This window comes from Theropithecus gelada, chromosome 6, assembly GCF_003255815.1.
Source record: "Theropithecus gelada isolate Dixy chromosome 6, Tgel_1.0, whole genome shotgun sequence".
Lineage (NCBI taxonomy): Eukaryota > Metazoa > Chordata > Mammalia > Primates > Cercopithecidae > Theropithecus > Theropithecus gelada.
This window is the reverse complement of record NC_037673.1, coordinates 33,385,614-33,394,311: the sequence shown is the minus strand read 5'-3', so window position 1 is coordinate 33,394,311 and position 8,698 is coordinate 33,385,614.

Here is an 8,698-nt window from a genome sequence, read left to right as displayed (position 1 = left end):
CCTTTTTCAAACTATCAAGCAGATAGTCGGGGTCTGTAAAGTGTGCCAAAGAAATAATCCCCTGCACTGCGGGCCATACATTTCAATCCCTGTATCTTTAACCTTCTTGTTAAGTTTGTCAGCCACTGGGGCAAATGTTCAAAGTGCAGGTCACCTATCCCAGTCCATGCTGACTGAATCAGAAAACCTGCAGATTCCACAAGCATAGATTTTTCTGATGCACACTGAAGTTTGAGAAACACTGGTTTCAAAACATTACCTAATAGGAAAAGCTGTGGAGTATTTTTTTGGAAAGAGAATGACTTAAATTTCAAGAAATAAGTGACAATTAGAGGCTAAAGCCCAGTAGGGGGGAAAATAAGCCCTATTTCCACTTCTAGCAAAGATAATTATTTAGTGGCTTAGGTAAGAAGCTGTGCCCTGATCGTAGCCATCAGCTTAGAGAAATGAGCACTAATAAGTGCTAGGAAATGTTCGGCATATGAAATTCAAATGTGCTAACAAAAGTAAAATGCTTTCCCTTTAGAATTTGTGGACTAGAATGTATGTAGCAGACATTATTCCAAATCAACAGAGATTAAATATACCAATGTGAACATCACCTTATATATTAAATAATTAACTTTAATTTTTAAAATTAATATTCCATCAAGGTATCTGCATTTCTCACAAACAGTAGCTCTCTAACTTCAATGAGTAGAAGAAATCACTTAAGAAGCTTGTTAAAATGTATATGTTCTAGACTCCCTCTCCTCCATTGATTTTTTTAGGTTAGAGATCAGCCTAGGATTTTAATGAGATTTCCAGTTGATTTAGAAATGGTGTTAGAAAGGCTAACCTGACTGGGCACGGTGGCTCATACCTGTAATCCCAGCACTTTGGGAGGCTGAGGCGGGTGGATCACCTGAGATCAGGAGTTCAAGCGATCAGCCTGATCAACACGGAGAAACCCCATCTCTACTAAAAATGCAAAATTAGCCGGGCCTGGCGGCTCATGCCTGTAATCCTGGCTACTCGGGAGGCTGAGACAGGAGAATTGCTTGAACCCAGGAGGCAGAGGTTGCAGTGAACCGAGATCACGCCATTGCACTCCAGCCTGGGCAACAGAGCAAGACTCCATCTCAAACAAAAAAGAAAGGCTAACTTTTGAAAAACAAACACTTAGGAAGAGTCTGACCTCTGACCAACGACTCTCTCTTCCCCCACCAAAAAAAAAAACAAAAACAAAAAACACTCAAGACAATTTATTCAACCAAACTTCCTACTTAGCTGCACATTGAATTAATACTCAGTGACTAATTTAATATCATATACCCATTTCCAGAGCCATGAACACAGTAACAATTGTAAGTTCCCAGAATTGAATTTTTTTGCCCGTAATTATTACAAGAAGAAGCTTAATAGTAAATCAACTTAGGGTGGTACTCTGGTCCTGTGATGTGTGAGTACACACATGTAAATCAAATGCATTAATACATTAAATTTCAGTTTTCTGGATTTCTGCATACAGGACAATATAAGTGGAATGGATGTTGGTCATGCTTTTTGGTTACTCAATAGTTTTTGAGCTCTGTTCCCACTGAAAAGGTAAAGAACGTACCATCCCAAAATATGCAAAATAGGTATATGATTATTTCGAGTAGAAAACATTAGAGAAATTGTAGTTTCAGAGAGAGCTAGCTGATTTGTGTCTTCCTGCAGGCTTGGTCTTCCTGAAGGCAGCAAGCCATGAAGGGGTACACGTCTCATACCAGGGTGAGAAAATAGCTCTTATTACCAGACTGGGAACTGGGCACTACAATAGACCTGAATAAATATATTTATAGAAATAACCCTTATCTTCCACTAGTTTCACACACACCCACACTCACATATTTTGTAGTGACTTCCCTAGAAACTTGCTGTTCCAGGCTGGGCACGGTGGCTCACGCCTGTAATCCCAGCACTTTGGGAGGCTGAGGTACATGGATCACAAGTTCAGGAGTTCGAGACCAACCTGACCAACATGGTGAAACCCCATCCCTACTAAAAATATAAAATTATCAGGGTGTGGTGGCATGTGCCTGTAATCACAGCTACCTGGGAGGCTGAGGCAGGGAATCGCTTGAACCCAGGAGGCAGAGGTTGCAGTGAGCCGAGGTCATGTCACTGCACTCCAGCCTGGGTGACAGAGTGTCACCAGAAAAAAAAACAAAACAAAACAAATTTACTGCTCCTAGCCAGGTCCCCTTTGTTCTGTCATTACCTCTCAAATTTATCATTCTTTATCTGATAAGTATAAAAGCATTTTTCTTTGACCACTTCTTCAGACTCCACTTTCTTGTGAAGATATCCATCTATAATTGCCTGACAGGTTCTTCCTGCCCACTGCACAGACAAAACCAATTCACTAAGACGATAATATTGCAGTAGAGAAAGCATTTCATTATTGCAGAGCTAGCCAAGAAGGACTAGGGTTATTAATATTACTCAAATAAGTCTCCTTGAGAACTCAGAGGATAGAGTTTTTATGGACAATTTGGTGGGCAGAGGGCTAGAGAATCAGTGCCACTGATTGGTTGGAAATGAAATCATAGGGGTGTGGAAAATGATTCTCCGTCAATCTTTGGGTGAGGGCCACAGGACTGGCCTGAGTCATGAGTCCCAGGTCTGGGTGGGGTCAGTTGGCTACCAGAATGCAAAAGTCTGAAAAAAGTCTCAAAAGATCAATCTTAGGTTCTACAATAGTGATGTTATCTATAGGAGCAATTGGGGAAATCTTGAATCTTGTGACCTCTGGCCGCATGACTCTTAAGCAGTAATGAAGATTATAGAACCTGTGCCTACCAGAATTGTAGCAGAATTCAGGCTCCTCCCATAATCCTAATTTCATGGCCTTTCATTAATTTACAAAGGTGGCTTTGGTTCCTAAGCAAGTAGGGAGTTAGTTTTAGGGAGGGACTATTATCATCCTTGCTTCAAAGTTAAGCTATAAACTAAATTCCTCCCATGGTTAGCTTGGTCTATAGCCAGGAATGAGTGAGAACAGTCAGCCTGTGAGCCTAGAACCAAAATGGAGTCAGCTTTTCTAGACTTCTCTCACTGTCATAATTTTTGCAAAAGCGGTTTCACATCCATATACATGTAAAGCTAATAAAATTTATGTGCTTTTCTCTTGTTAATCTGCTTAGTATTAATTTGATTTCTAGATCCAGCTAAAAAGCCCACTAAGACCTAAAAGGGGTCCCCTAAACTACATTTGGGGAATTTTCCCCATCATTCATCTTCTCTTCAAGATGGAAGCCCTCCACCAACTTCCCTTAAAACTAGTGCACAAGGAGCATTATTTTCACAGGAAGAAGGTGGTACTGGGTGAGTCCAGTCAGCAAAGAGATGTGGCTGGATCATGATGGAGAGATGCCAGCTTTCATAGGTAGCATTGGCAAAAGCGCGAGGGCAGAGAGAGATGCCAAATGCAACACAGAGGATCTTTGGTCTTTGGCAAGCACCATTTGAATGGTGTGGTGAGATCTGAAATCAGAGTATCAGGGACACAGAACACACTGGAATAGAAAAGATATTGGTGCATTTAGGTTTACAGGTAGAAAGCAATTAGGGAAGAAGTTGATGATATAAAGGGGATAACTGTTGAATCAGGTATGGGAGCAGATGCAAATAATAGCATTACTTTTCTTACACTTTATACAAGGCCCACTGATTCCTACTACTGATTCCATGAAAGAGGAATGTGTTAGTCCATTCTCACATTGCTATAAAGAACTGCCCAAGACTGGATAATTTATAAAGAAAAGAGGTTTGATTGACTCACAGTTCTGCATGGCTGGGGAGGACTCAGGAAACGTACAATCATGGTAGAAGGCAAAGGGGAAGCAAGGCACATCTTACGTGGTGGCAGGAGGAAGAGAGAACTAAGTGGAAGTACTATACACTTTCAAACAACCATCTCTCATGAGAACTCACTTTAACAAGAGCAGCAAGGGAGAAATCCACCCCCATGATCCAATCACCTCCCACCTGGCCTTTCCTCCAACACTAGGAATGACAATTCCACATGAGATTTGGGTAGGGACACAGAGCAATAACGATATCAAGGTTTTATGTACATTTTATGGGTAAGTAAAGAGGCTCAGAGAAATTAAATAATGGGTTATCCAACCGAGAAGAGACAGAATAGCAACTCAGCTGGCTCCAAAGCTCATCACCTTGCTTCTACACCAGAAGACCAAGAGGTCCAGTAGAATGGTTGGACTTAAAAGGAGGGAGAAGACCTCATTTACTGGAGGGAAGAAGGGAAATACTAATATAAGTTTCTAGATTTAATGACGTAGGAGGAGAGCAAACAGTCTGCTGTTTAGTAGGGGAGTAGACGAAAGTGAAGTGATATTTGAAAATATAAAGTTATGTGCTTTCTATAGGCTCTTAGGGAAATTCAATCTTGAGGAGATGTAGGTATTTGAAGAAAGTAGTGACAGTTACTGAGGGACTTGAGGGACTAGATAAGGAAACTACGTATAGAGATAAATTATGGTGCAACTGAGGTTGGAGATAATTAATTGGAAGTAGCTCCAGTTCTTAAAATTCTAGACTGTTTTCTTTAACAGCGCTCAGTCTCTTAACTGTAAATTTGTAGAAACACTCAGCATTTTTTTTCAGTGAATCAAGCAGGTCATGGATGCATGGAAATTGGAATTATTGGAAAGAGGTTTATAAGTGATTGGCCATGGAAATTAAGGTTTAGTGAGGAAGAGAAACAAAAGGGGAGACAGAGCAGGAGACAACCAGGGGTGGAAGGTTGGGGAACAAAGGAATTAAAAGACTAGACATGGCAGAGGACCTTTGATATGGTTTGGCTGTGTCTCCACCCAAATTTCATCTTGAATTGTAGCTCCTATAATCCCCACATCATGGGAGGAACCCGGTGGAAGGTAACTGAATCATGGGGGTGGTTACTTTTATGCTGTTCTCATGATAGTGAGTTTTCACAAGATCTGATGGTTTTATAAAGGTCTTTTCCATCTTTTGCTCATTTTTTTCCTCCTTCCTGCTGCCGTGTGAAGAAGGACGTGTTTGCTTCTCCTTCCACTATGATTCTTAAGTGTCTTGAGGCCTCCCCAGCCCTACGGAACTGTGAGTCAATTAAAACTCTTTGCTTTATAAATTACTCAGTCTCATATATTTATTCGTAGCAGCATGAGAACGAACTAATACAACATTTTAAAATTTTAATTTCCAATTTTTTTAAGAGACAGGATCTCTGTCACCCAGGCTGGAGTTCAGAGGTGCAATCATAGCTCACTATACCCTGGAACTCCTGAGCTCAAGCAATCCCCCCACCTCAGTGGTCTGAGAAGCTGGGACTATAGCTGGGAGCCACTGGGCCCAGCTGTGGCAGAGGAATTTCAATCCTGTTTGCTCAAAATTAATCTTGAAACAAAGACAGAAGCAGCTGTCCATCTTTGGACCAGAAATCTGACCACAGTAATTCAATCTAATTGGGTTTTTTCTGTCATATAAAAATGCAGAATTAGGCAGTCCAGGTAGGTTCAGTGCATCTACCACATCATCAATACTCCAAACTCTATCACCCTGTTCTTGTCCATTAACCTGTGGTTTTCATTTTCATGGTTTTGAAGGTGATTAGAAGTTGTGCATAGTTTGGTTCTTCCCAAGAACCCTACCCCAAAATATTGTTTTTTTTCTTTTTTGAGAAGGAGTCTGGCTCTGTCGCCCAGGCTGGAGTGCAGTGGCCGGATCTCAGCTCACTGTAAGCTCCGCCTTCTGGGTTTCCGCCATTCTCCTGCCTCAGCCTCCTGAGTAGCTGGGACCACAGGCGCCCGCCACCTCGCCCGGCTAGTTTTTTGTATTTATTAGTAGAGACGGGGTTTCACCGTGTTAGCCAGGGTGGTCTCGATCTCCTGACCTCATGATCCACCCATCTCAGCCTCCTGAAGTGCTGGGATTACAGGCTTGAGCCACCACGCCCGGCCTATTTTTTATTTTTGAGACAAAGTCTCACTCTGTCACCCAGGCTGGAGTGAAGTGGCATAATCTTGGCTCACTGCAACTTCTGCCTCCTAGGTCCAAGCAATTCTCCTGCCTCAGCCTCCCAAGTAGCTGGGGTTACAGACATGCGCCACCATGGCCTGGCTAATTTTTATATTTTGGGTAGAGACAAGGATTCACCAAGTTGGCCAGGCTGGTGTTGAACTCCTGACCTCAAGTGATCCACCCACTTTGGTCTCCCAAAGTGCTGGCATTATAGACACGAGCCACCATGCCTGGCCTAAAGAAAACATTTTAAAAGAAAAGAATAATTATTAACTACAATAACACATACAGAAAAGTACTAAAAAAATGTAATCATAGAATACTATGTGCTTATTAGAGCATAATATTTATGGTCATAATAACAAAGACACCTAATATGGATTTCACAAAAAGTTGACATATGACATTAAAAGGATGGAGGGAAGAAATGGATTGTGAAATAAACTCCTCATTTTCTGAAACAGGAAGTCAAGAGAGGGGTTCTAAGAGTAATGAAGGCCGGGCGCAGTGGCTCACGCCTGTAATCCCAGCACTTTGGGAGGCCGAGGCAGGCGGATCACGAGGTCAGGAGATCGAGACCATGGTGAAACCCTGTCTCTACTAAAAATACAAAAAATTAGCCGGGCCTGGTGGCAGGCACCTGTAGGCTCGGGAGGCTGAGGCAAGAGAATGGCGTGAACCCAGAAGGCGGAGCTTGCGGTGAGCCGAGACCACACCACTGCACTCCAGTCTGGGTGACAGAGGAGACTCCGTCTCAAAAAAAAAAAAAAAAAAAAAAAGAGTAATGAAAAGAGACAGCAACAATCAGGTGTGGTGGCTCACTCCTGTAATCCCAACTATGTTGGGAGCTGAAGAGGGAAGATCATTTGCGGCCAGGAGTTCAACACTGGCCTGGACAATACAGTGAGATCCCATCTCTATAAATAAAAAGTCAAAAAAATTAGCCAGGCATAGTGGTATATACCTGTAGTCCCAGCTATTTGGGAGGCTGAGGCAGGAGGGCTGCTTGAGCTAGGAGTTCGAGGTTGCAGTGAGCTATGAGCCACCACGTTGTGGCCTGGGCATCTCTATTAAAAATAATGAGATTGCAATAGTATTTAGAGATAGGAAAAGAGATATACACCAGCGTGTCTGAAAGTGGTTGCCTCAGTAAGAGGAAGAGAGATGGAGGTCAAAAGGACAAAAAGTTGGTTTCCTTATAAGCCTTTTTTCCCTATTTGATCTTCTTTTTTTTTTTAAAGGCAGAACAGAATAAGGACAGAGTGGGGATGAGAGCCTTCTATTCAAAGTATATTTCTCAACATCAGCTGGGAGCTTGTTAATGCAGTGTCTCCAATCCAGCCCAGACCTACGGAATCAGCCTGCATTTTAACGCCATCTCCTGGTGATTCATATGGCCGTTGTCATTTGAGAAGCATTTGTCTACTAGTCACAGAGCAGGGGACCTGAGATGAGGTGCAGGTGTCTATCGCTGTAGTAAAGGTGAGGAACTGAAACAAGATTCATAAGTACACAAGATTCTGAACTCAGCCCATCATTCGAGGTAACTTCACCCTTTTCCCTTATACCTTCTTAACATCACTGCTCTGTGTTTCTGGCAAGTCTTAATCTTGTTTCCCAAATTTCCTGCCCTGATCATCACTTTTGTGACAATCTGGTTTGAGTTTGACCTCTTTACTTCACAAAATCTATCTTTACAGATTTTGTCACATGGCAGTTGCACGTATTATTTTTCTCAAATTGTTCCTGTTTATTTAATTACCAAGACCATATAACTCACAATAGATTAGATGCTCAAGAAAGCTTAACAATTGGGTTCTTTCAAATCTTCAAGTTATATGCCAGAACAGATGAATGAAGAACTGTATGTAGACCAGTCTCTGCTCTCCAGGAAAGGAAAGAAAATAAGATTACAGATAAGAGCTTTGATGGGGTAAATCCACAATTATAATTGCTCTTAGTGGTCCCTGGGTGTCATGGCTCACACCTGTAATCACAGCACTTTGGGGGGCTGAGGCAGGAAGACTGCTTGAGCCAACGAGTTTGAGACCAGCCTGGGCAACATAGTAAGAACCTCATCTCTACAAGAAATTAAAAAATTAAAAGTTAGCCAAGTGTGGTGGCATGTACCTGCAGTCTCAGGTACATGGGAGGCTGCCGTGTGGGAGACCACTTGAACCCGGGAGTTCAAAGCAGCAGTGAGCCCTGATTGTGCCACTGCTCTCCAGCTTTGGTGACAGAGCAAGACCCTTTCTCAAAAAAAACAAAACAAAACAAACAAACAAAAAAAACACAAGAACCCTCCCATCAAGACAGTGGCCCTCTAATGATTCCACTAGAAGTGAGGACTAAGCTAAGTAGGTGTTAGTTAGATCAAAAGAAACCTTTGATTTCCAGTCCCACTAAACTATGCCTTTATTATATTTTTTTATCCCAAGTTTTGAACGATTTGTAAAGCTTCTCTAAATGTTGAGTCTGGTTTAAGTATAAAATTAAATTTCCTTCAGACACATAAAAATTACAACTCTATCAAAAGCTAATTTTGAAGCTATTTGGAAGCAAGGCTTAATTACAAAGTTTCAAAAGAAAACCCCTCTATGATTAAAGATCTTAGTTCCTTTATTAAAGTGAAAATTAATCTATGCAAATT